Genomic DNA, 25,604 nt, shown 5'->3' on the forward strand with positions numbered 1-25,604 from the left:
AGCAGAGAGGGACAGAGGTCTGGGGAAGGGGCAGAGCCCCAGAAAGAGCCTCAGGGAAACTGAAGCCAGTATGGTTTTATTTCATATGGGGACTCAGTTCCGACTAGCCCCTTGGCCACCCGGGAATGTCCAGCGCAGCTGTCTACAGGGCATTCACTAGAGGTCATGTGATGTCGTAAGATGTTATTTACTTATTTTGCATTATGAACTGACACATAAATAATGCATACTTGATAAAGGGGCCAAAGGCTTTGAGCTTGGGTGATTGGTGGAGGTCCAGGATGGGAAGGTGAGGGACAGGCGCTTGAATGGCCAGGGCCTAAAAGAGTGCCAGCCCCATGGTCAGTGCCTAATGCAGCAGGTGCACCCAGTGTGTTTCCCAGAGATCCCAGGGAACTGGCAAGCAGGCTGGACAGACTGGTTCCTGGACTCCTCTTTAGAGGTGCAGGATCTGGGATGAAATTTGGCTTCTGTGAGCAAGGGTCAGTCCTTCCCCTCCCTGAGCCTCAGTTTCCTTCCCAGTGGGTGCTGTTCTTCCTCCCTTCTGGAAGAGGACCATGACATCACGGAGGTGACGCCACGAGTTGCAAGTGAATTGTATTTAAGTGAGGGAGGCCTGGGCAAGGTCCCCAGCCTCATTTCTCCCCAGACCCATCTGTGTCCAGTGGGGAGAGGTACATCAAGAAGACTGCAGTTGGCCCCCATAATGCCTTGGACACAGCAGGCACTCTGTGAATGTCCATGATTCTGACTCTAATGCAAGCTGAGCTCCTCCAGAAGACCCCCTCCCCCAGCTATCCCAAAGTCTCCTTCCTTCACCCCTGCTGGCCCCCTTTCCTTCCTCCCAGACCTTCCATGGTGGGCAGGGTTCCACCCACACCACCGCTGCTGTAAAGGGCGTCCTTCCCCCTTGGAGGGTCAGCCCTTAGGGGGCAAGGCTGTCTTTGCCTCTGTTAGCATCTGCTCCCCAGCTCCTGGCAGACACTTAGGAGCTGCTTTGAGGTTTGTTGACCAGCTGCCTGATCACAAAGCACTGGTCTGGCCCCAGCTGCACGTTGGTGAGCGCTACTTATTGATCAGTTCATGGACTGGCTTCCCGATCTCCTCCCCACAACGGCCCCCTGCCTTTGCAGTTCCCGCCCTTTACTGGCAGGGACCCTGGGGCAAACACCTACGGGGGTTACAGTTTAGGGCTGGACTCGAACTCTGCACCTCCTGCCCTGCCCCGCCCCCTTACCACCGCCCATGCCACCCCCTCAGTAACGCGGCGCCTGCGCCCTGGGTTTTCCCGCCCAGAGCCTGGGAGTCTGGCAAGCCTCTGGTTGGGCTCCTAATCTGGGAAGTGCGGGACACCACTGGGCCTCAGCTGCCACTTGGGTAAGATGGGGTCTACCAATCCCAGGGCCCCCTGGGCTCCTCCCGGGGCTCAGTTTCCCCACGTGTAAGGGGGGTGGGGGTAGGGAGGCCGCCAAAAGGGGCCCTGGAGAATGCTGGCATCCATGCCCCACCTCTGGGACGCTAAGCCAGCGCCTCCCTTGCCTGTAAAAGGCGCCTGTGGGAGGCCCCTTCCAGGCCCCAACCCCATCTTGTGCCTGTTGGGGGCAGAGCAGCACCTCGAGCTCCCCTTCCTCCCCCAGGGTGCCCCTGTGGGTGGCCAAGCCCTCCCCGGGCCTCCCCTCCCCCTCTCTGCCCCGCCCCCTCTTCTCCCCGCCCCTCTCATCTCCGCCCCCTCTCCTCCCTTCCCTTGCATCCTGCCATCGCTAGGGGGCACAGCAGGCTCCTTCCTTTCTGTGCTCGTGAGAGCTCGAGGCAGAGAGTCTCTCAGGTCCTCCTGGCAGAGGTAGGCCGCGTTTCTCATCCTTCACCATCCTCGGGGGGGTAATGGGAGTGGTACTAGGGGGGCTGAGAGCCGGGGGTCGAGGGGGGCCCCGTTTTTCATCCTTCGCGTCCTGGGGGGTGGCAGTTGGGCTCGGGTGGTGGAGCCGCTGTAGGCCTCATGTCTCGTCCTCCATCTTTTGGTGTCAGGGCATGTGGACGGACTTCCGGGGGAGAGGCAGAGCCCCAGATGGCCGCTTTTCCCGTCCTTTGTCATTCTTCAGGGGACAATGGGATGTGTAGTGGGGGAGCAGAGGGTTGGGGGTCTCAGGAGGGCCCCGTTTTTCATCCTTCGCGTCCTGGGGGGTGGCAGTTGGGTTCGGGTGGCGGAGCCGCTGTAGGCCTCATGTCTCGTCCTCCATCTTTTGGTGGCAGGGCCAGCGGGCGGACTTCCGGGGGAGAGGCAGAGCCCCAGATGGCCGCTTTTCCCATCGTTTGCCCTCCTTTGCAGGGGGCACAGTGGGCGGGGTACACTGGGGGAAGTTGGGGGTGGGGATCTGCGTGGGGGCGAGCCTGGTTGGCCTCGTTTCTGAGCCTTGGCCAGCCTCTGGGTTATGGGGTTCGATGGGCGGAGGTCTGTGGGGAGGGCAAGGCCGAGGTTGCCCTTCTTTCTGATCCGTGCCGATCCTGTGGCGGGGCGAGGCTTGGGATTCAGGGGAAGACGGAGCCCCGCAATTTCTAGATTTCTCATTCTGCATCTTTTGGTGGGGGTGCCAAGGGCCGTGGGTATGGGGGGGCAGAGTCCAGGTAGGCCTGGCTTCTCTTCCTTCGCCATTGTTTGCGGGGGGCAAAGGACGAGGTCTGGGGGGGGGGACGAGCCCCAGAGGGAGCTTCTGGAGCCCTAAAGCCTCCCTGGCTGTGTTTTCTCCCAGCCCTGAGTGTGAGCTGCCCCCGTGGGTCCCTCAGACCTGGCAAGGCCTTTACCGCGTGAACAACTAGACCCTCACCCTACCAGGAAGAATGGGGAGGGGGTTTTCTACAGGGGTTCATATATGTATGGTGTAATATGTCATTGTTATCTGATGAGGGAATTTTGTTCCGAGGTGTTTCATGGAGACATAAGTCTAGAAGTCATTAATTAATGAATTGCCTGAAGATAATTAAATAAGTCAAGTGGCAGACCACATGGTGAACCAGAGGAGAGGTGGGTGGTCTTGATGAACATCCCCCTGGATGGCCACACTACCAGCCCCCACCAGGTGTCCAGAAGAGGGTCCCTGTGTCCAGGGCAGGACTTGGCCATTTTTAAAAATTGAAGCACCCCCTGGCAGAGATCCTCCTTATCCTTCAGGCCTCTGCCACCTCCCGATTCACTGCTTACATGGCATCCTGTTGAGAAACCAGGGGATGAGTGGGCCAAGCATCCAGCCCTGGAGGTGGGCCATGGCTTGGATGCAGGTGAATGAGGGAGATTTCCGGGCCTACAAAGAGGGGGCTGCCTGAATACAGAAGGCAAAGCTGCACCAACTTGCAGGAAACGTCACCCATACAACCAAGTCTACTTACTTGCTCCTAGGTTGTGTCTCCTGTATTTGCGTTACTCAGGCAAAATTCTCTTTGGTACCCAGGTGCTGGTGAAATCCTCTTTCTCCTTTCCACTCAGAGAGGCCTCTTTCTGGATCATCGCCTCAACATCAAGTGGCTGCCCCTTCTGGGAGTCTAACAGTGAAGCAGCAGCACCCCAGTGACTCCTGACTGGCCTCAGTAAGTTGCACTTCCTTGACCCCTAACCCCTCACTACAAAAACCCCAATGTATTTTTAATAATTTTTTTGTCTTCAGTTCTCTGCAATCACTTCCATACATCTGATAGTTTTACCTTCCATCCTCCACTTTCCTCCTTGCTTCCCCTCCCTCTCCCCCCTTCCCTTTATGGCATACCATCGTATATAGATCCTACACACAGATTCTTGTTGAATACATTTTCATCTTAGTCATGTTGAGTGGAACAATGAAAGTGAATTGGAGAAGCATGAAAAGAAAACAAGGCACAAGAGACAATGGCCTGCTTCCTTCAGGGATCCAGTTCCATCGTTCTTTCTGTAAGGCATTTTGCCTCGAGTCCATTGGAAATTTTTGAGTTCCTTGCATTGCTGTGAAGGGTCAAGTCTTCCAGAAAAATTCCTCGCACACTGTGATTGTGACTGTGTACAAAGTTCTCCTGGTTCTGCTCAATTCACTCACCATCAGTTCATAGAAGACTTTCCAGGCCTCTCTGAGGTCTTCCTGTTCATCTTTTCTTAGAGTGCAGTAGTATTCCATTACATTCAAATACCACAAGCTCTTCTGCCATTCCCCAAAGGAAGGGCATTCCGTCGATTTCGAGTTCTTGGTGTTTTGTGATTTTTAGGGGTTCGGATTCGTTCCTGTAAATAACACTCCCACACTGCTTTAAAAATGAAGGTAGTTTAATTATACAATACAAGGAATAGACTGTCTATAATAACATCCAATACAACAGATAATACACAATAAACGCAGAATAATAAGTAATAATAATAATCAGTATAGCAGAAAAAGAGAAAGAAAACACCACCAATTCGGGGAGGCACCAACACCTGAATTTCATCAGCTGGGGAATCCCAGGATACAGCTTTCAGGGTCCGAATTGGGAGCAAGTGGTCCCAGGCAGAGCGTCCTGTCCACGGGTGAGATTCCGAGGACTTACACTGAACAAGGGGATCTTATAGGGACCTAGACAAAGAAGGCTTTTTGCCAACGGCTCCGCACACTGTTCGAAGATGGTCAGGCACATGGCCATGGGAATACAGGTTTTGTCCATCAAGGAGATACTATACGGGGGCCACAAGATATAAGTTAATTAATCATATACTGGGAGGACTAGCCAGATCCTCCAAGTATTGTCTATGTGTTCCGGGAGTGGCTAGTTCCCAAAACATTAATACCTGGCCAACTCGCGCATGTTATGTTCCTTGAGAGGTCACCAAAAGGACAGAGTGAACTTACTTTATTCAGGGGATATGAAATATTCCTTCATTTGGCCTTAAGGTCACAAAGGACTTAAGGTGACTGAATCAAGGGAGTAAAATTAGTATATATCCGTTTCATTTGAGTATACATATAACAATTACAACAAAATAAAAACAGTAGTAATAGGAATAATAACAAAATAGGAATAGCAAGGCTATTAAAGTATTTAGTTGCAGTGGAGGATTGGAATAGAAAATCATACCAACGATGATTAGTATCAGAGGTTACTAAGTGTGAGGCCTCAACTACAAGTGTTTGTATATGATGTTTATTGAGCGCTCTTTGGTTTTTCTCTAATAGTTGCTGGAATTCAACAGAAGAATTTAAAATAGAGATTAAAGGTTCCAAAGATAAATACACATAGGGTAGACGTAATAGTTTGGGTACCCAAGACAAAATAACATCATCCACTATCAGGGGGAAAGTAGAAATCATCACCCTGCCAATGGAGAAGACTCACATGTTGTATACAACCAGCAAATGGGGCTACTTGCCCTACAGAGTACAAGTTAGTTTGATTGTTAGAGACAAGGCAGATAGATGGAACAGATCCTTCATGTAACATAGAGAAATTGGACATAGGGTATAGAGTAAGATCACGTAGATTAGAGGAGTGTGAGAGAAGACAGGGCTCCATCTGTCTGGTCATCATCCCACACACCATTCCACTATTAGTTAAAGTACAATCTTCTAAAGTATGAGTTACATTAGCTTGATCGATGTAATTTCCATATAAATGTAGCAAAGCAAAGTAATGATGCAATATAAAAGGAATTACATGGTACTGACACATGGTGGTCCAATGTTGTACATTATAGTAATACATAGTCTCAGTACACCACAGAGAGGTGCACTTAGCTTGAGTTTGCTGCTGAGATTTCCAATAATTATAGGAAGGGAATAAAGTTTTCCAAAGATCAGGGTCTCCACTCAACAATAAACGCTGTGCATTCTCTTTTTGTATTAGAGTATACGTATTTTGTAAAGAACATTGAGTCCAATTAAATAGTGCTGTAACATTAGTGTTAAAAGTTACTGAAGCTAAGGTTGAGTCATTAAAACCTGTAGGAATTGGCCTTGGTATTTTAAAGTACGTTGATGGGGCAGGATCGTTGTGGGCAACCATTTGGCATTAACAGTAAGTGCTTGAGCTACATCCTGTCCAGCACTGTGCAGTCTGCTGGCCAGGGTCTCAAGATCTATAGAATTTATTATACCCAAACCGGTTCCTGTCCCGCCAAGCAATGTATCATACCAGACCCTTTTTATTCTGGCACAATTTGGTAATACAGGGAAGGATATGTTATTGTTAACATTAATACACTGGGTCGTATTGTTAATGCCCCAGGTGGTACAATTACTATTCTTGAACTGATCCTCCATCACTTGAAAACACCTATCAGGGGTGGTAGAATTCTCCACCGTAAGGTTATTTGAGAGCCACCTGCGTGCAGTCGTGCTCCTGGGGTCCAGGCAAAATTTTCTGAGATGGTGTACAGCAATATCCATATCCCTAAAAAACACTTTATTCACAGAAAAAGACATGTATTAATGGAACATCATATAAGGTATCATCTCCTGAGTAACAAGCCAGCACTGTATTATTTTTTTTCCTCAGCTACGATTTCCATGGCCTTAGGCCAGTCTGTAGGTTTATTTTTAACCCATGCCTTTGAGTCAATTGTCATATTGGTAGTACCAAATCCTCCCCTCCTGGCATCAGAAGATTCTGGTATATGAACTTTGGCCATTCAGGATTCAGGCAAGGGATAATAACTAGTTGGGCAACTCTCCTTCTGTTGTATGATAAGGTTCAGTATCCAAATTTAGCAAAATTATTTTAATTTTTCCAACATAGTCGGAGTCAATTACTCCTCCTAGTACACCTACTCCTAAAACAGCTAAACTTGATCAGGATAGTATCTGCCTATAATGGCAGTATTTTGAGGTTAGGGAGAAATGTGATTCCAGAATTGGGGCCCAAGTTCATGCACCCAAGCACCCCATCATTCCCCCCTTAAACAGATGAGACCCCAAATCTTTCTGGGGTAAGGGACCAAGGTCTCAGATTCTGAAACTGCTTCATGCTGAGATTGGACGTAGAGCTGTCCCTGCCTTGAGAGGTCCCATTCAGGGGGTTGGTTCTTCAGTCAGTATCAGGAACATGATCCAGGTCCAGACAGTGATGCGTAATGGTCTCAGACAGAGGGTGATACACAGCCAGAATGGTCATCTGCAAGTGGAAGGAACTGAACCTGGAGGAGACAAAACTGGCAAGGAGATTAAGCAAACAAAGGCCAAAAAATGACCAGAAGGGGTTACATATGGGTTGGTATACTTTAGGTAGGGCCATCTCAAATCTGGTAGGGCTACTAATTATCAAATCAAGTTACAACACTTTTCTGTCTTCTGAAAATACTTCCCCACACTCTCTCAACATACTTAAACCATCTGAGACTGGTACAAAGGTATCCAGAGCAACTATCTGGAGACAGGAGAGGCTTGGATGACCCCCATTTGTCCCAAACCTTATCTGCCTTCTGTATTTTCAGTCAAACCTTTATTTATCTTTCAAAATCTCTTGAGCCCATTATTCAGACTGCTTCACTCTCCTTTATATTTCTACCATAGACAAGATAGCTCACAAGTTATTACTCTTCACTAGTATGGCTGTATTGCCTTAAACAAAAGAGGTTTCTAACTTGAACCTCACAACTGAGTAGATGTACATCGTTGTTTCACAGGCTTGTTTATCTCTTTCTGATTATTCACTCTGGAAGGGAAACTTTAGAAATTAAGTTGTTGTTGTTGCTTACATATGGTAAGTTCAAACACTAATTTTAACTCTTGCTTAGGCCATGGGATGACTCCAAATTCAGATCAAAATACCAAAATCTTTTCTGCTTTGTAGATCATTACATATTAATTTAGCAATACATTATCTTGAAAATGAAAATTTAGTAGGCCTTACATGAGAGATTTTTCTTTTTTAAAAAAATATTTCTTCTAAAAGCATTTCCTTTTCTTTTCTTTAAAAAACGGTTTAAATTTTATCCTGATGTTGAGTCACTAAACTTTTATAAAGAAAATTAGTTGAAATCTTTTGAAATGATAACTCTTCACTTTGAAGCAAAAATAAAACTTTAAAATTGAAGTTCATTAAAGCTGAGTTGTTATAAAGATGTCCTTAAGTAATATGAATTCCCAAAGTATTACAAACTAAATTCTTAGTTATTGCAGAATTCCTAGATATTACAAAATGTTTTAGTCAAAAAGGTGTTGTAATGGAATCTCACATTGGTAACAGTAAGAGACTGATCACAGAAAAACATGACTGCTTTTAAAATCCTTTTAAACAATGGGAACATCTAAAGATGAGTCTTAAGCAGTTTACATAAATTTCTCCACATGTTCTAATTTGATTTGCCAGTAAGATTACATGACAGGGCTCACACATTTACTGACTACTTGTTCTGTTCATAGAAATTTGCTATAGAAGGAAAAAAGCAGGGACATGTGACATACCAAATATGACAGGATAAAACATCCTTTATTCTGTTTGAATTCAGATAAGAGTGAAATTCTCCAGTCATGCAGTATCTTTTCACAGCCAGACTCAGGAATAGTCAGGTGGGAAACATTCCTTTTTAAAGGAACACAATGGGGAAACTGAGCCAGGGGGATCCCATCCTAGATTGAGGCTAGAATTGTCTCTTTGGCCTTTCCTTTCCAAATACAAACTTCACCTGTTAACAGTACAGGATCACATTCTCTCTGAGTAACTTGTGGCATTTCTCTCAGATGCTGATTTAATGCAAACAACTATACCCAAATTCAAACTCAAAACAAAAATAGTTATGGTCCCAAATACCTTTTACCTTAAATGGCAAATTTCACCAATTACAGTTTAGAGCCAGATAGTTATTTTTTTTTCTTATGGAGTTGCAATAAGCAATAAAGATCTACCAGGACTCACATACACAAGGGATTCCATTTAACATCTTTCCTTCTCAAATTTAGAACTTGTCCTGATATAAAAGCCAATTGTTAAAAATCCTTTCTATCTATTACAGCTTCTGAGAAAGTCATATTCATTGTTTAGGAATTACATAAGCCAAACAAGTTCTTTTCTTTCCATACACAGTAATCAATTAACAGTTTAAGGCTTAGCATTAAAACAGTAACTCCAAATACCTTAGCTAACAGTCTTACAACTTTTATGCATGATAGCCGAATTGTTTTAGCTATAACCTTTATCAGGCAAAGGTGAAAATACCTGGTTTTCTAAATGGCAATTATAAAACATTATAAGGCAAGGTTAGCGGGACTCATAAAGTAACATAGCTGGTTTTACACAATTTTCCCAACATCTTTTAGTTTCAACACTATTTCTGAATTACAGTGGTCACTCAATTTTTACAATCTAAGAGAAATTCAGAAATACAATCTTAGAAATACAGCTTTAACACAACAATAACTTCAGGTGGTATTATTTACATTTCCATAAATTATTGATCTTATTACTTTTAGTAATTAAAACCACTTCAAAGTTAACAATTATACACCAGTCATTATGTCAAGAATCTTATAATCATTTTATCATTTTGATCCCATAACAACAACCATCATTATCTTTACTTTTACAAATCAGAAAACAGGTCAAACAGAGATAAAATACATTTTTGCAACCGGAACAGAGAAGTGAAGTTTACCAAGAGCAGAGAAGGTGATGATTCTTGTAGGCAAGCAGTCACCTGTAAGGGCTCTGCAGTTTTAAGTCTACTACCCCAGTCTTCATAGGGTCCTGTCCTTTTGCCACCGAGGAGTAGGGCAAATCTCCCGACTCCACAATATCTTCTTCAAATACTTTATTTGTCAAATTCTTCTTCAAAAATGGCATATTGTACTGCGAATCCTGTCTTCCCATCCCGGGATTCAACTGGGACAGGGTTCTCAACTGATTTCTTAAAGAGAGGCATTTACACAACGAATCCTGTTCGTGACGCCAATTTATGTTTTGTGATTTTTAGGGGTTCGGATTCGTTCCTGTAAATAACACTCCCACACTGCTTTAAAAATGAAGGTAGTTTAATTATACAATACAAGGAATAGACTGTCTATAATAACATCCAATACAACAGATAATACACAATAAACGCAGAATAATAAGTAATAATAATAATCAGTATAGCAGAAAAAGAGAAAGAAAACACCACCAATTCGGGGAGGCACCAACACCTGAATTTCATCAGCTGGGGAATCCCAGGATACAGCTTTCAGGGTCCGAATTGGGAGCAAGTGGTCCCAGGCAGAGCATCCTGTCCACGGGTGAGATTCCGAGGACTTACACTGAAGAAGGGGATCTTATAGGGACCTAGACAAAGAAGGCTTTTTGCCAACGGCTCCGCACACTGTTCGAAGATGGTCAGGCACATGGCCATGGGAATACAGGTTTTGTCCATCAAGGAGATACTATACGGGGGCCACAAGATATAAGTTAATTAATCATATACTGGGAGGACTAGCCAGATCCTCCAAGTATTGTCTATGTGTTCCGGGAGTGGCTAGTTCCCAAAACATTAATACCTGGCCAACTCGCGCATGTTATGTTCCTTGGGAGGTCACCAAAAGGACAGAGTGAACTTACTTTATTCAAAGGATATGAAATATTCCTTCACTTGGCCACCAGACAGAGAGCTGGTATAAATATTTTGGTACATGTGGGATCCTTTCTCATTTCCGTGATGATTTTGGGATACAGTCCTGGAAGCGATATTGCTGGATCGTAGGCTATACCCATTTTTATAGCCTTTTAACCGTAGTTCCAGATTGCTCTCCAGAACGGTTGTATCAAGTCACAGCTCCACCAGCAATGAATTGGTGTTCCAACCATCCCACATCTTCTCCAACATTTATCATGTTCCTGTTTTGTCATGTTAGCCAATCTGATAGGTGTGATGTGGTGCCTCATAGTAGTTTTGTTTTGTGCATCTCTCATCAATAGTGATTTACAGCATTTTTCACATGACTATACATACCTTCAATTTCTTACTTTGCAAACTGCTTGTTCTTATCATTTGACCATTAATCAGTTGGGCAGTGACTTGGATTCTTGTACATTTGACTCAGTTCGCTATATATTTTTGGAATGAGGCCTTTGTCACAGACACTAGTTGCAAAAGTTCTTTCCCAGTTTCCTGCTTCCCTCCTAATCTTGGTTGCGTTGGGTTTGCTTGCGCAAAAACTTTTCAATTTGATGTAATGAGAATAAATGTCTCCATTCTCCATAAATCTGACAAATCCAGTGTTCCTTGCTCCCCTTGTTGGTTTATAGCATCACTCTTTATAGCTCCATCATGTATCCATTTGTGCTTTGTTCTTGTGTACGGTTGGCAGGCATTGGTCTACACCCAGTTTCTGCCAGACTTATCCAGTTTGTGCAGCAGTTTTTGTCAAACAGTGAGCTCTTATCCCAGAAGCCAGGGGTTTTTTGGTTGATTAAGCAGTAGGTTGTTATATTCATTGATTACTGTGCCTTGAATACCTAACACATTCCACTAGTCTGCCCCTCTATTTCTTACCCAGTACCAAGTAGTTTTGATGATTGCTGCTTTAAATGCAATTTGAGACCTCGTAGTGCTTGGCCACCATCCTTGCCATTTCCATCCATTAGCTCCCTTGCTATTCTGGACCTTTGGTTCTTCCACATATATTTTGATATTATTTTTTGTATGTAGCTCTAGAGAATAATTATCTGGTAGTTAGATTGGTATGGCAATGAAGAGATCAATTCATTTAGGTAGGATTATTTTTATTTTATTAGCTTGGCCTACTCACGAGCAACTGATGTTTTTCCACTTACTTAGATCTGACTTCATTTGTGTGAAATGAGTTTTGTCATTGTGTTCATATAGTCCCTGGATTTGTTTTGGCAGGTAGACTCCTAGAAATCGTATTGTGTCCACCATAACTTTAAATGAGATTTCCTTTCCTAGTTCTTGCTGTTGGGCTTTGTTAGTATTATATAGAAATGCAGATGATTTATGTGAGTTTATTTTGTAACCTACAAGTTGACTAAAGTTGTTTATTATTTCAGGTAGTTTTTTCCTTGATTCTCTGGGGTTCTGTAAGCATATCATCATATCACCTGCAAAGAGTGATAACTTAGTTTCCTCTTTGCCTGCTCTTATACCTTCCATTTCTTTTTCTCCTCTTAATGGTAAAGTTAATATTTCTAGTACCATCCTTGTTTCACCCCTGATTTTACTGGAAATGCATTCATCTTATCCCCATTACATATAATGCTAGAGCAGGCTCCTTCCTTTCTCTGCTTGGGAGACCACCAGGCTTCGTGTCATTCAGGGAGTCCTGAGAGAAGAAGGCCTTGTTTCTCATCCATTCCTCCTCTAGGGGAACAAAGGCTGGGGTTCTGTGGGACAGGCAGAATCCTGGTCGTTCTCATTTTCATTCTTCCACATTTGGGTGGAAGGCCAGTGACCAAAGGTCTTGGGAGCCTGGACAAGGTAGGCCCAGGTGTTCATCCTTTTCCATCCTTCTTGTGGAGAGAAGAGGGTCAGGGGCCTGGGGAAGGGGCAGAGCCCTGGAAAGAGCCTCAGGGAAACTGAAGGCAATATTATTGTGCTTCATCTGGGGACTCAGTTCCAACTAGCCCCTTGGCCACCCGGGAATGTCCAGCGCAGCTGTCTACAGGGCATTCACTAGAGGTCATGTGATGTCGTAAGATGTTATTTACTTATTATGCATTATGAACTGACACATAAATAATGCATACTTGATAAAGGGGCCAAAGGCTTTGAGCTTGGGTGATTGGTGGAGGTCCAGGATGGGAAGGTGAGGGACAGGCGCTTGAATGGCCAGGGCCTAAAAGAGTGCCAGCCCCATGGTCAGTGCCTAATGCAGCAGGTGCACCCAGTGTGTTTCCCAGAGATCCCAGGGAACTGGCAAGCAGGCTGGACAGACTGGTTCCTGGGCTCCTCTTTAGAGGTGCAGGATCTGGGATGAAATTTGGCTTCTGTGAGCAAGGGTCAGTCCTTCCCCTCCCTGAGCCTCAGTTTCCTTCCCAGTGGGTGCTGTTCTTCCTCCCTTCTGGAAGAGGACCATGACATCACGGAGGTGACGCCACGAGTTGCAAGTGAATTGTACTTAAGTGAGGGAGGCCTGGGCAAGGTCCCCAGCCTCATTTCTCCCCAGACCCATCTGTGTCCAGTGGGGAGAGGTACATCAAGAAGACTGCAGTTGGCCCCCATAATGCCTTGGACACAGCAGGCACTCTGTGAATGTCCATGATTCTGACTCTAATGCAAGCTGAGCTCCTCCAGAAGACCCCCTCCCCCAGCTATCCCAAAGTCTCCTTCCTTCACCCCTGCTGGCCCCCTTTCCTTCCTCCCAGACCTTCCATGGTGGGCAGGGTTCCACCCACACCACCGCTGCTGTAAAGGGCGTCCTTCCCCCTTGGAGGGTCAGCCCTTAGGGGGCAAGGCTGTCTTTGCCTCTGTTAGCATCTGCTCCCCAGCTCCTGGCAGACACTTAGGAGCTGCTTTGAGGTTTGTTGACCAGCTGCCTGATCACAAAGCACTGGTCTGGCCCCAGCTGCACGTTGGTGAGCGCTACTTATTGATCAGTTCATGGACTGGCTTCCCGATCTCCTCCCCACAACGGCCCCCTGCCTTTGCAGTTCCCGCCCTTTCCTGGCAGGGACCCTGGGGCAAACACCTACGGGGGTTACAGTTTAGGGCTGGACTCGAACTCTGCACCTCCTGCCCTGCCCCGCCCCCTTACCACCGCCCATGCCACCCCCTCAGTAACGCGGCGCCTGCGCCCTGGGTTTTCCCGCCCAGAGCCTGGGAGTCTGGCAAGCCTCTGGTTGGGCTCCTAATCTGGGAAGTGCGGGACACCACTGGGCCTCAGCTGCCACTTGGGTAAGATGGGGTCTACCAATCCCAGGGCCCCCTGGGCTCCTCCCGGGGCTCAGTTTCCCCACGTGTAAGGGGGGTGGGGGTAGGGAGGCCGCCAAAAGGAGCCCTGGAGAATGCTGGCATCCATGCCCCACCTCTGGGACGCTAAGCCAGCGCCTCCCTTGCCTGTAAAAGGCGCCTGTGGGAGGCCCCTTCCAGGCCCCAACCCCATCTTGTGCCTGTTGGGGGCAGAGCAGCACCTCGAGCTCCCCTTCCTCCCCCAGGGTGCCCCTGTGGGTGGCCAAGCCCTCCCCTGGCCTCCCCTCCCCCCTGCCCCCTCCCCCTCTCTGCCCCGCCCCCTCTTCTCCCCGCCCCTCTCAGCCCCGCCCCCTCTCCTCCCTTCCCTTGCATCCTGCCATCGCTAGGGGGCACAGCAGGCTCCTTCCTTTCTGTGCTCGTGAGAGCTCGAGGCAGAGTCTCTCAGGTCCTCCTGGCAGAGGTAGGCCGCGTTTCTCATCCTTCACCATCCTCGGGGGGGTAATGGGAGCGGTACTAGGGGGGCTGAGAGCCGGGGGTCGAGGGGGGCCTCGTTTCTCATCCTTCCCGTCCTTTGGGGTGGCAGTTGGGCTCGGGTGGCGGAGCCGCTGTAGGCCTCATGTCTCGTCCTCCATCTTTTGGTGTCAGGGCATGTGGACGGACTTCCGGGGGAGAGGCAGAGCCCCAGATGGCCGCTTTTCCCGTCCTTTGTCATTCTTCAGGGGACAATGGGATGTGTAGTGGGGGAGCAGAGGGTTGGGGGTCTCGGGGGGGCCCCGTTTTTCATCCTTCGCGTCCTGGGGGGTGGCAGTTGGGCTCGGGTGGTGGAGCCGCTGTAGGCCTCATGTCTCGTCGTCCATCTTTTGGTGGCAGGGCCAGCGGGCGGACTTCCGGGGGAGAGGCAGAGCCCCAGATGGCCGCTTTTCCTGTCTTTTGTCATTCTTCAGGGGACAATGGGATGTGTAGTGGGGGAGCAGAGGGTTGGGGGTCTCAGGAGGGCCCCGTTTCTCATCCTTCCCGTCCTGGGGGGTGGCAGTTGGGCTCGGGTGGTGGAGCCGCTGTAGGCCTCATGTCTCGTCCTCCATCTTTTGGTGTCAGGGCATGTGGACGGACTTCCGGGGGAGAGGCAGAGCCCCAGATGGCCGCTTTTCCCGTCCTTTGTCATTCTTCTGGGGACAATGGGATGTGTAGTGGGGGAGCAGAGGGTTGGGGGTCTCAGGAGGGCCCCGTTTTTCATCCTTCGCGTCCTGGGGGGTGGCAGTTGGGTTCGGGTGGCGGAGCCGCTGTAGGCCTCATGTCTCGTCCTCCATCTTTTGGTGGCAGGGCCAGCGGGCGGACTTCCGGGGGAGAGGCAGAGCCCCAGATGGCCGCTTTTCCCATCGTTTGCCCTCCTTTGCAGGGGGCACAGTGGGCGGGGTACACTGGGGGAAGTTGGGGGTGGGGATCTGCGTGGGGGCGAGCCTGGTTGGCCTCGTTTCTGAGCCTTGGCCAGCCTCTGGGTTATGGGGTTCGATGGGCGGAGGTCTGTGGGGAGGGCAAGGCCGAGGTTGCCCTTCTTTCTGATCCGTGCCGATCCTGTGGCGGGGCGAGGCTTGGGATTCAGGGGAAGACGGAGCCCTGCAATTTCTAGATTTCTCATTCTGCATCTTTTGGTGGGGGTGCCAAGGGCCGTGGGTATGGGGGGGCAGAGTCCAGGTAGGCCTGGCTTCTCTTCCTTCGCCATTGTTTGCGGGGGGCAAAGGACGAGGTCTGGGGGGGGGGGACGGACGAGCCCCAGAGGGAGCTTCTGGAGCCCTAAAGCCTCCCTGGCTGTGTTTTCTCCCAGCCCTGAGTGTGAGCTGCCCCCGTGGGTCCCTCAGACCTGGCAAGGCCTTTACCGCGTGAACAACTAGACCCTCACCCTACCAGGAAGAATGGGGAGGGGGTTTTCTACAGGGGTTCATATATGTATGGTGTAATATGTCATTGTTATCTGATGAGGGAATTTTGTTCCGAGGTGTTTCATGGAGACATAAGTCTAGAAGTCATTAATTAATGAATTGCCTGAAGATAATTAAATAAGTCAAGTGGCAGACCACATGGTGAACCAGAGGAGAGGTGGGTGGTCTTGATGAACATCCCCCTGGATGGCCACACTACCAGCCCCCACCAGGTGTCCAGAAGAGGGTCCCTGTGTCCAGGGCAGGACTTGGCCATTTTTAAAAATTGAAGCACCCCCTGGCAGAGATCCTCCTTATCCTTCAGGCCTCTGCCACCTCCCGATTCACTGCTTACATGGCATCCTGTTGAGAAACCAGGGGATGAGTGGGCCAAGCATCCAGCCCTGGAGGTGGGCCATGGCTTGGATGCAGGTGAATGAGGGAGATTTCCGGGCCTACAAAGAGGGGGCTGCCTGAATACAGAAGGCAAAGCTGCACCAACTTGCAGGAAACGTCACCCATACAACCAAGTCTACTTACTTGCTCCTAGGTTGTGTCTCCTGTATTTGCGTTACTCAGGCAAAATTCTCTTTGGTACCCAGGTGCTGGTGAAATCCTCTTTCTCCTTTCCACTCAGAGAGGCCTCTTTCTGGATCATCGCCTCAACATCAAGTGGCTGCCCCTTCTGGGAGTCTAACAGTGAAGCAGCAGCACCCCAGTGACTCCTGACTGGCCTCAGTAAGTTGCACTTCCTTGACCCCTAACCCCTCACTACAAAAACCCCAATGTATTTTTAATAATTTTTTTGTCTTCAGTTCTCTGCAATCACTTCCATACATCTGATAGTTTTACCTTCCATCCTCCACTTTCCTCCTTGCTTCCCCTCCCTCTCCCCCCTTCCCTTTATGGCATACCATCGTATATAGATCCTACACACAGATTCTTGTTGAATACATTTTCATCTTAGTCATGTTGAGTGGAACAATGAAAGTGAATTGGAGAAGCATGAAAAGAAAACAAGGCACAAGAGACAATGGCCTGCTTCCTTCAGGGATCCAGTTCCATCGTTCTTTCTGTAAGGCATTTTGCCTCGAGTCCATTGGAAATTTTTGAGTTCCTTGCATTGCTGTGAAGGGTCAAGTCTTCCAGAAAAATTCCTCGCACACTGTGATTGTGACTGTGTACAAAGTTCTCCTGGTTCTGCTCAATTCACTCACCATCAGTTCATAGAAGACTTTCCAGGCCTCTCTGAGGTCTTCCTGTTCATCTTTTCTTAGAGTGCAGTAGTATTCCATTACATTCAAATACCACAAGCTCTTCTGCCATTCCCCAAAGGAAGGGCATTCCGTCGATTTCGAGTTCTTGGTGTTTTGTGATTTTTAGGGGTTCGGATTCGTTCCTGTAAATAACACTCCCACACTGCTTTAAAAATGAAGGTAGTTTAATTATACAATACAAGGAATAGACTGTCTATAATAACATCCAATACAACAGATAATACACAATAAACGCAGAATAATAAGTAATAATAATAATCAGTATAGCAGAAAAAGAGAAAGAAAACACCACCAATTCGGGGAGGCACCAACACCTGAATTTCATCAGCTGGGGAATCCCAGGATACAGCTTTCAGGGTCCGAATTGGGAGCAAGTGGTCCCAGGCAGAGCGTCCTGTCCACGGGTGAGATGCCGAGGACTTACACTGAACAAGGGGATCTTATAGGGACCTAGACAAAGAAGGCTTTTTGCCAACGGCTCCGCACACTGTTCGAAGATGGTCAGGCACATGGCCATGGGAATACAGGTTTTGTCCATCAAGGAGATACTATACGGGGGCCACAAGATATAAGTTAATTAATCATATACTGGGAGGACTAGCCAGATCCTCCAAGTATTGTCTATGTGTTCCGGGAGTGGCTAGTTCCCAAAACATTAATACCTGGCCAACTCGCGCATGTTATGTTCCTTGGGAGGTCACCAAAAGGACAGAGTGAACTTAACTTTATTCAGGGGATATGAAATATTCCTTCATTTGGCCTTAAGGTCACAAAGGACTTAAGGTGACTGAATCAAGGGAGTAAAATTAGTATATATCCGTTTCATTTGAGTATACATATAACAATTACAACAAAATAAAAACAGTAGTAATAGGAATAATAACAAAATAGGAATAGCAAGGCTATTAAAGTATTTAGTTGCAGTGGAGGATTGGAATAGAAAATCATACCAACGATGATTAGTATCAGAGGTTACTAAGTGTGAGGCCTCAACTACAAGTGTTTGTATATGATGTTTATTGAGCGCTCTTTGGTTTTTCTCTAATAGTTGCTGGAATTCAACAGAAGAATTTAAAATAGAGATTAAAGGTTCCAAAGATAAATACACATAGGGTAGACGTAATAGTTTGGGTACCCAAGACAAAATAACATCATCCACTATCAGGGGGAAAGTAGAAATCATCACCCTGCCAATGGAGAAGACTCACATGTTGTATACAACCAGCAAATGGGGCTACTTGCCCTACAGAGTACAAGTTAGTTTGATTGTTAGAGACAAGGCAGATAGATGGAACAGATCCTTCATGTAACATAGAGAAATTGGACATAGGGTATAGAGTAAGATCACGTAGATTAGAGGAGTGTGAGAGAAGACAGGGCTCCATCTGTCTGGTCATCATCCCACACACCATTCCACTATTAGTTAAAGTACAATCTTCTAAAGTATGAGTTACATTAGCTTGATCGATGTAATTTCCATATAAATGTAGCAAAGCAAAGTAATGATGCAATATAAAAGGAATTACATGGTACTGACACATGGTGGTCCAATGTTGTACATTATAGTAATACATAGTCTCAGTACACCACAGAGAGGTGCACTTAGCTTGAGTTTGCTGCTGAGATTTCCAATAATTATAGGAAGGGAATAAAGTTTTCCAAAGATCAGGGTCTCCACTCAACAATAAACGCTGTGCATTCTCTTTTTGTATTAGAGTATACGTATTTTGTAAAGAACATTGAGTCCAATTAAATAGTGCTGTAACATTAGTGTTAAAAGTTACTGAAGCTAAGGTTGAGTCATTAAAACCTGTAGGAATTGGCCTTGGTATTTTAAAGTACGTTGATGGGGCAGGATCGTTGTGGGCAACCATTTGGCATTAACAGTAAGTGCTTGAGCTACATCCTGTCCAGCACTGTGCAGTCTGCTGGCCAGGGTCTCAAGATCTATAGAATTTATTATACCCAAACCGGTTCCTGTCCCGCCAAGCAATGTATCATACCAGGCCCTTTTTATTCTGGCACAATTTGGTAATACAGGGAAGGATATGTTATTGTTAACATTAATACACTGGGTCGTATTGTTAATGCCCCAGGTGGTACAATTACTATTCTTGAACTGATCCTTCATCACTTGAAAACACCTATCAGGGGTGGTAGAATTCTCCACCGTAAGGTTATTTGAGAGCCACCTGCGTGCAGTCGTGCTCCTGGGGTCCAGGCAAAATTTTCTGAGATGGTGTACAGCAATATCCATATCCCTAAAAAACACTTTATTCACAGAAAAAGACATGTATTAATGGAACATCATATAAGGTATCATCTCCTGAGTAACAAACCAGCACTGTATTATTTTTTTTCCTCAGCTACGATTTCCATGGCCTTAGGCCAGTCTGTAGGTTTATTTTTAACCCATGCCTTTGAGTCAATTGTCATATTGGTAGTACCAAATCCTCCCCTCCTGGCATCAGAAGATTCTGGTATATGAACTTTGGCCATTCAGGATTCAGGCAAGGGATAATAACTAGTTGGGCAACTCTCCTTCTGTTGTATGATAAGGTTCAGTATCCAAATTTAGCAAAATTATTTTAATTTTTCCAACATAGTCGGAGTCAATTACTCCTCCTAGTACACCTACTCCTAAAACAGCTAAACTTGATCAGGATAGTATCTGCCTATAATGGCAGTATTTTGAGGTTAGGGAGAAATGTGATTCCAGAATTGGGGCCCAAGTACATGCACCCAAGCACCCCATCATTCCCCCCTTAAACAGATGAGACCCCAAATCTTTCTGGGGTAAGGGACCAAGGTCTCAGATTCCGAAACTGCTTCATGCTGAGATTGGACGTAGAGCTGTCCCTGCCTTGAGAGGTCCCATTCAGGGGGTTGGTTCTTCAGTCAGTATCAGGAACATGATCCAGGTCCAGACAGTGATGCGTAATGGTCTCAGACAGAGGGTGATACACAGCCAGAATGGTCATCTGCAAGTGGAAGGAACTGAACCTGGAGGAGACAAAACTGGCAAGGAGATTAAGCAAACAAAGGCCAAAAAATGACCAGAAGGGGTTACATATGGGTTGGTATACTTTAGGTAGGGCCATCTCAAATCTGGTAGGGCTACTAATTATCAAATCAAGTTACAACACTTTTCTGTCTTCTGAAAATACTTCCCCACACTCTCTCAACATACTTAAACCATCTGAGACTGGTACAAAGGTATCCAGAGCAACTATCTGGAGACAGGAGAGGCTTGGATGACCCCCATTTGTCCCAAACCTTATCTGCCTTCTGTATTTTCAGTCAAACCTTTATTTATCTTTCAAAATCTCTTGAGCCCATTATTCAGACTGCTTCACTCTCCTTTATATTTCTACCATAGACAAGATAGCTCACAAGTTATTACTCTTCACTAGTATGGCTGTATTGCCTTAAACAAAAGAGGTTTCTAACTTGAACCTCACAACTGAGTAGATGTACATCGTTGTTTCACAGGCTTGTTTATCTCTTTCTGATTATTCACTCTGGAAGGGAAACTTTAGAAATTAAGTTGTTGTTGTTGCTTACATATGGTAAGTTCAAACACTAATTTTAACTCTTGCTTAGGCCATGGGATGACTCCAAATTCAGATCAAAATACCAAAATCTTTTCTGCTTTGTAGATCATTACATATTAATTTAGCAATACATTATCTTGAAAATGAAAATTTAGTAGGCCTTACATGAGAGATTTTTCTTTTTTAAAAAAATATTTCTTCTAAAAGCATTTCCTTTTCTTTTCTTTAAAAAACGGTTTAAATTTTATCCTGATGTTGAGTCACTAAACTTTTATAAAGAAAATTAGTTGAAATCTTTTGAAATGATAACTCTTCACTTTGAAGCAAAAATAAAACTTTAAAATTGAAGTTCATTAAAGCTGAGTTGTTATAAAGATGTCCTTAAGTAATATGAATTCCCAAAGTATTACAAACTAAATTCTTAGTTATTGCAGAATTCCTAGATATTACAAAATGTTTTAGTCAAAAAGGTGTTGTAATGGAATCTCACATTGGTAACAGTAAGAGACTGATCACAGAAAAACATGACTGCTTTTAAAATCCTTTTAAACAATGGGAACATCTAAAGATGAGTCTTAAGCAGTTTACATAAATTTCTCCACATGTTCTAATTTGATTTGCCAGTAAGATTACATGACAGGGCTCACACATTTACTGACTACTTGTTCTGTTCATAGAAATTTGCTATAGAAGGAAAAAAGCAGGGACATGTGACATACCAAATATGACAGGATAAAACATCCTTTATTCTGTTTGAATTCAGATAAGAGTGAAATTCTCCAGTCATGCAGTATCTTTTCACAGCCAGACTCAGGAATAGTCAGGTGGGAAACATTCCTTTTTAAAGGAACACAATGGGGAAACTGAGCCAGGGGGATCCCATCCTAGATTGAGGCTAGAATTGTCTCCTTGGCCTTTCCTTTCCAAATACAAACTTCACCTGTTAACAGTACAGGATCACATTCTCTCTGAGTAACTTGTGGCATTTCTCTCAGATGCTGATTTAATGCAAACAACTATACCCAAATTCAAACTCAAAACAAAAATAGTTATGGTCCCAAATACCTTTTACCTTAAATGGCAAATTTCACCAATTACAGTTTAGAGCCAGATAGTTATTTTTTTTTCTTATGGAGTTGCAATAAGCAATAAAGATCTACCAGGACTCACATACACAAGGGATTCCATTTAACATCTTTCCTTCTCAAATTTAGAACTTGTCCTGATATAAAAGCCAATTGTTAAAAATCCTTTCTATCTATTACAGCTTCTGAGAAAGTCATATTCATTGTTTAGGAATTACATAAGCCAAACAAGTTCTTTTCTTTCCATACACAGTAATCAATTAACAGTTTAAGGCTTAGCATTAAAACAGTAACTCCAAATACCTTAGCTAACAGTCTTACAACTTTTATGCATGATAGCCGAATTGTTTTAGCTATAACCTTTATCAGGCAAAGGTGAAAATACCTGGTTTTCTAAATGGCAATTATAAAACATTATAAGGCAAGGTTAGCGGGACTCATAAAGTAACATAGCTGGTTTTACACAATTTTCCCAACATCTTTTAGTTTCAACACTATTTCTGAATTACAGTGGTCACTCAATTTTTACAATCTAAGAGAAATTCAGAAATACAATCTTAGAAATACAGCTTTAACACAACAATAACTTCAGGTGGTATTATTTACATTTCCATAAATTATTGATCTTATTACTTTTAGTAATTAAAACCACTTCAAAGTTAACAATTATACACCAGTCATTATGTCAAGAATCTTATAATCATTTTATCATTTTGATCCCATAACAACAACCATCATTATCTTTACTTTTACAAATCAGAAAACAGGTCAAACAGAGATAAAATACATTTTTGCAACCGGAACAGAGAAGTGAAGTTTACCAAGAGCAGAGAAGGTGATGATTCTTGTAGGCAAGCAGTCACCTGTAAGGGCTCTGCAGTTTTAAGTCTACTACCCCAGTCTTCATAGGGTCCTGTCCTTTTGCCACCGAGGAGTAGGGCAAATCTCCCGACTCCACAATATCTTCTTCAAATACTTTATTTGTCAAATTCTTCTTCAAAAATGGCATATTGTACTGCGAATCCTGTCTTCCCATCCCGGGATTCAACTGGGACAGGGTTCTCAACTGATTTCTTAAAGAGAGGCATTTACACAACGAATCCTGTTCGTGACGCCAATTTATGTTTTGTGATTTTTAGGGGTTCGGATTCGTTCCTGTAAATAACACTCCCACACTGCTTTAAAAATGAAGGTAGTTTAATTATACAATACAAGGAATAGACTGTCTATAATAACATCCAATACAACAGATAATACACAATAAACGCAGAATAATAAGTAATAATAATAATCAGTATAGCAGAAAAAGAGAAAGAAAACACCACCAATTCGGGGAGGCACCAACACCTGAATTTCATCAGCTGGGGAATCCCAGGATACAGCTTTCAGGGTCCGAATTGGGAGCAAGTGGTCCCAGGCAGAGCATCCTGTCCACGGGTGAGATTCCGAGGACTTACACTGAAGAAGGGGATCTTATAGGGACCTAGACAAAGAAGGCTTTTTGCCAACGGCTCCGCACACTGTTCGAAGATGGTCAGGCACATGGCCATGGGAATACAGGTTTTGTCCATCAAGGAGATACTATACGGGGGCCACAAGATATAAGTTAATTAATCATATACTGGGAGGACTAGCCAGATCCTCCAAGTATTGTCTATGTGTTCCGGGAGTGGCTAGTTCCCAAAACATTAATACCTGGCCAACTCGCGCATGTTATGTTCCTTGGGAGGTCACCAAAAGGACAGAGTGAACTTACTTTATTCAAAGGATATGAAATATTCCTTCACTTGGCCACCAGACAGAGAGCTGGTATAAATATTTTGGTACATGTGGGATCCTTTCTCATTTCCGTGATGATTTTGGGATACAGTCCTGGAAGCGATATTGCTGGATCGTAGGCTATACCCATTTTTATAGCCTTTTAACCGTAGTTCCAGATTGCTCTCCAGAACGGTTGTATCAAGTCACAGCTCCACCAGCAATGAATTGGTGTTCCAACCATCCCACATCTTCTCCAACATTTATCATGTTCCTGTTTTGTCATGTTAGCCAATCTGATAGGTGTGATGTGGTGCCTCATAGTAGTTTTGTTTTGTGCATCTCTCATCAATAGTGATTTACAGCATTTTTCACATGACTATACATACCTTCAATTTCTTACTTTGCAAACTGCTTGTTCTTATCATTTGACCATTAATCAGTTGGGCAGTGACTTGGATTCTTGTACATTTGACTCAGTTCGCTATATATTTTTGGAATGAGGCCTTTGTCACAGACACTAGTTGCAAAAGTTCTTTCCCAGTTTCCTGCTTCCCTCCTAATCTTGGTTGCGTTGGGTTTGCTTGCGCAAAAACTTTTCAATTTGATGTAATGAGAATAAATGTCTCCATTCTCCATAAATCTGACAAATCCAGTGTTCCTTGCTCCCCTTGTTGGTTTATAGCATCACTCTTTATAGCTCCATCATGTATCCATTTGTGCTTTGTTCTTGTGTACGGTTGGCAGGCATTGGTCTACACCCAGTTTCTGCCAGACTTATCCAGTTTGTGCAGCAGTTTTTGTCAAACAGTGAGCTCTTATCCCAGAAGCCAGGGGTTTTTTGGTTGATTAAGCAGTAGGTTGTTATATTCATTGATTACTGTGCCTTGAATACCTAACACATTCCACTAGTCTGCCCCTCTATTTCTTACCCAGTACCAAGTAGTTTTGATGATTGCTGCTTTAAATGCAATTTGAGACCTCGTAGTGCTTGGCCACCATCCTTGCCATTTCCATCCATTAGCTCCCTTGCTATTCTGGACCTTTGGTTCTTCCACATATATTTTGATATTATTTTTTGTATGTAGCTCTAGAGAATAATTATCTGGTAGTTAGATTGGTATGGCAATGAAGAGATCAATTCATTTAGGTAGGATTATTTTTATTTTATTAGCTTGGCCTACTCACGAGCAACTGATGTTTTTCCACTTACTTAGATCTGACTTCATTTGTGTGAAATGAGTTTTGTCATTGTGTTCATATAGTCCCTGGATTTGTTTTGGCAGGTAGACTCCTAGAAATCGTATTGTGTCCACCATAACTTTAAATGAGATTTCCTTTCCTAGTTCTTGCTGTTGGGCTTTGTTAGTATTATATAGAAATGCAGATGATTTATGTGAGTTTATTTTGTAACCTACAAGTTGACTAAAGTTGTTTATTATTTCAGGTAGTTTTTTTCCTTGATTCTCTGGGGTTCTGTAAGCATATCATCATATCACCTGCAAAGAGTGATAACTTAGTTTCCTCTTTGCCTGCTCTTATACCTTCCATTTCTTTTTCTCCTCTTAATGGTAAAGTTAATATTTCTAGTACCATCCTTGTTTCACCCCTGATTTTACTGGAAATGCATTCATCTTATCCCCATTACATATAATGCTAGAGCAGGCTCCTTCCTTTCTCTGCTTGGGAGACCACCAGGCTTCGTGTCATTCAGGGAGTCCTGAGAGAAGAAGGCCTTGTTTCTCATCCATTCCTCCTCTAGGGGAACAAAGGCTGGGGTTCTGTGGGACAGGCAGAATCCTGGTCGTTCTCATTTTCATTCTTCCACATTTGGGTGGAAGGCCAGTGACCAAAGGTCTTGGGAGCCTGGACAAGGTAGGCCCAGGTGTTCATCCTTTTCCATCCTTCTTGTGGAGAGAAGAGGGTCAGGGGCCTGGGGAAGGGGCAGAGCCCTGGAAAGAGCCTCAGGGAAACTGAAGGCAATATTATTGTGCTTCATCTGGGGACTCAGTTCCAACTAGCCCCTTGGCCACCCGGGAATGTCCAGCGCAGCTGTCTACAGGGCATTCACTAGAGGTCATGTGATGTCGTAAGATGTTATTTACTTATTATGCATTATGAACTGACACATAAATAATGCATACTTGATAAAGGGGCCAAAGGCTTTGAGCTTGGGTGATTGGTGGAGGTCCAGG

General features: G+C 44.9%; 1 protein-coding gene across 5 annotated transcripts in view; it reads left to right on the forward strand.

Annotated features, from left to right (window-relative positions):
* The window catches only part of LOC140516110 (uncharacterized), a 54,275-nt gene that overhangs the window by 5,251 nt on the left and 23,420 nt on the right, over positions 1 to 25,604 (forward strand). For 2 of the 5 annotated variants that reach the window (XM_072627077.1, XM_072627075.1), the window contains exons 1-3: positions 1,754 to 1,840; positions 3,444 to 3,579; positions 16,338 to 16,473. The gene's annotated coding sequence lies outside the window, so the exon portion shown is untranslated. Of the gene's footprint in view, positions 1 to 1,753; positions 1,841 to 3,443; positions 3,580 to 14,197; positions 14,280 to 16,337; positions 16,474 to 25,604 lie in introns of those variants that run through there. The other 3 variants (XM_072627074.1, XM_072627072.1, XM_072627073.1) reach the window with 3 other exon arrangements.

This window comes from Notamacropus eugenii, chromosome X, assembly GCF_028372415.1.
Source record: "Notamacropus eugenii isolate mMacEug1 chromosome X, mMacEug1.pri_v2, whole genome shotgun sequence".
In the NCBI taxonomy this organism is placed as follows: domain Eukaryota; kingdom Metazoa; phylum Chordata; class Mammalia; order Diprotodontia; family Macropodidae; genus Notamacropus; species Notamacropus eugenii.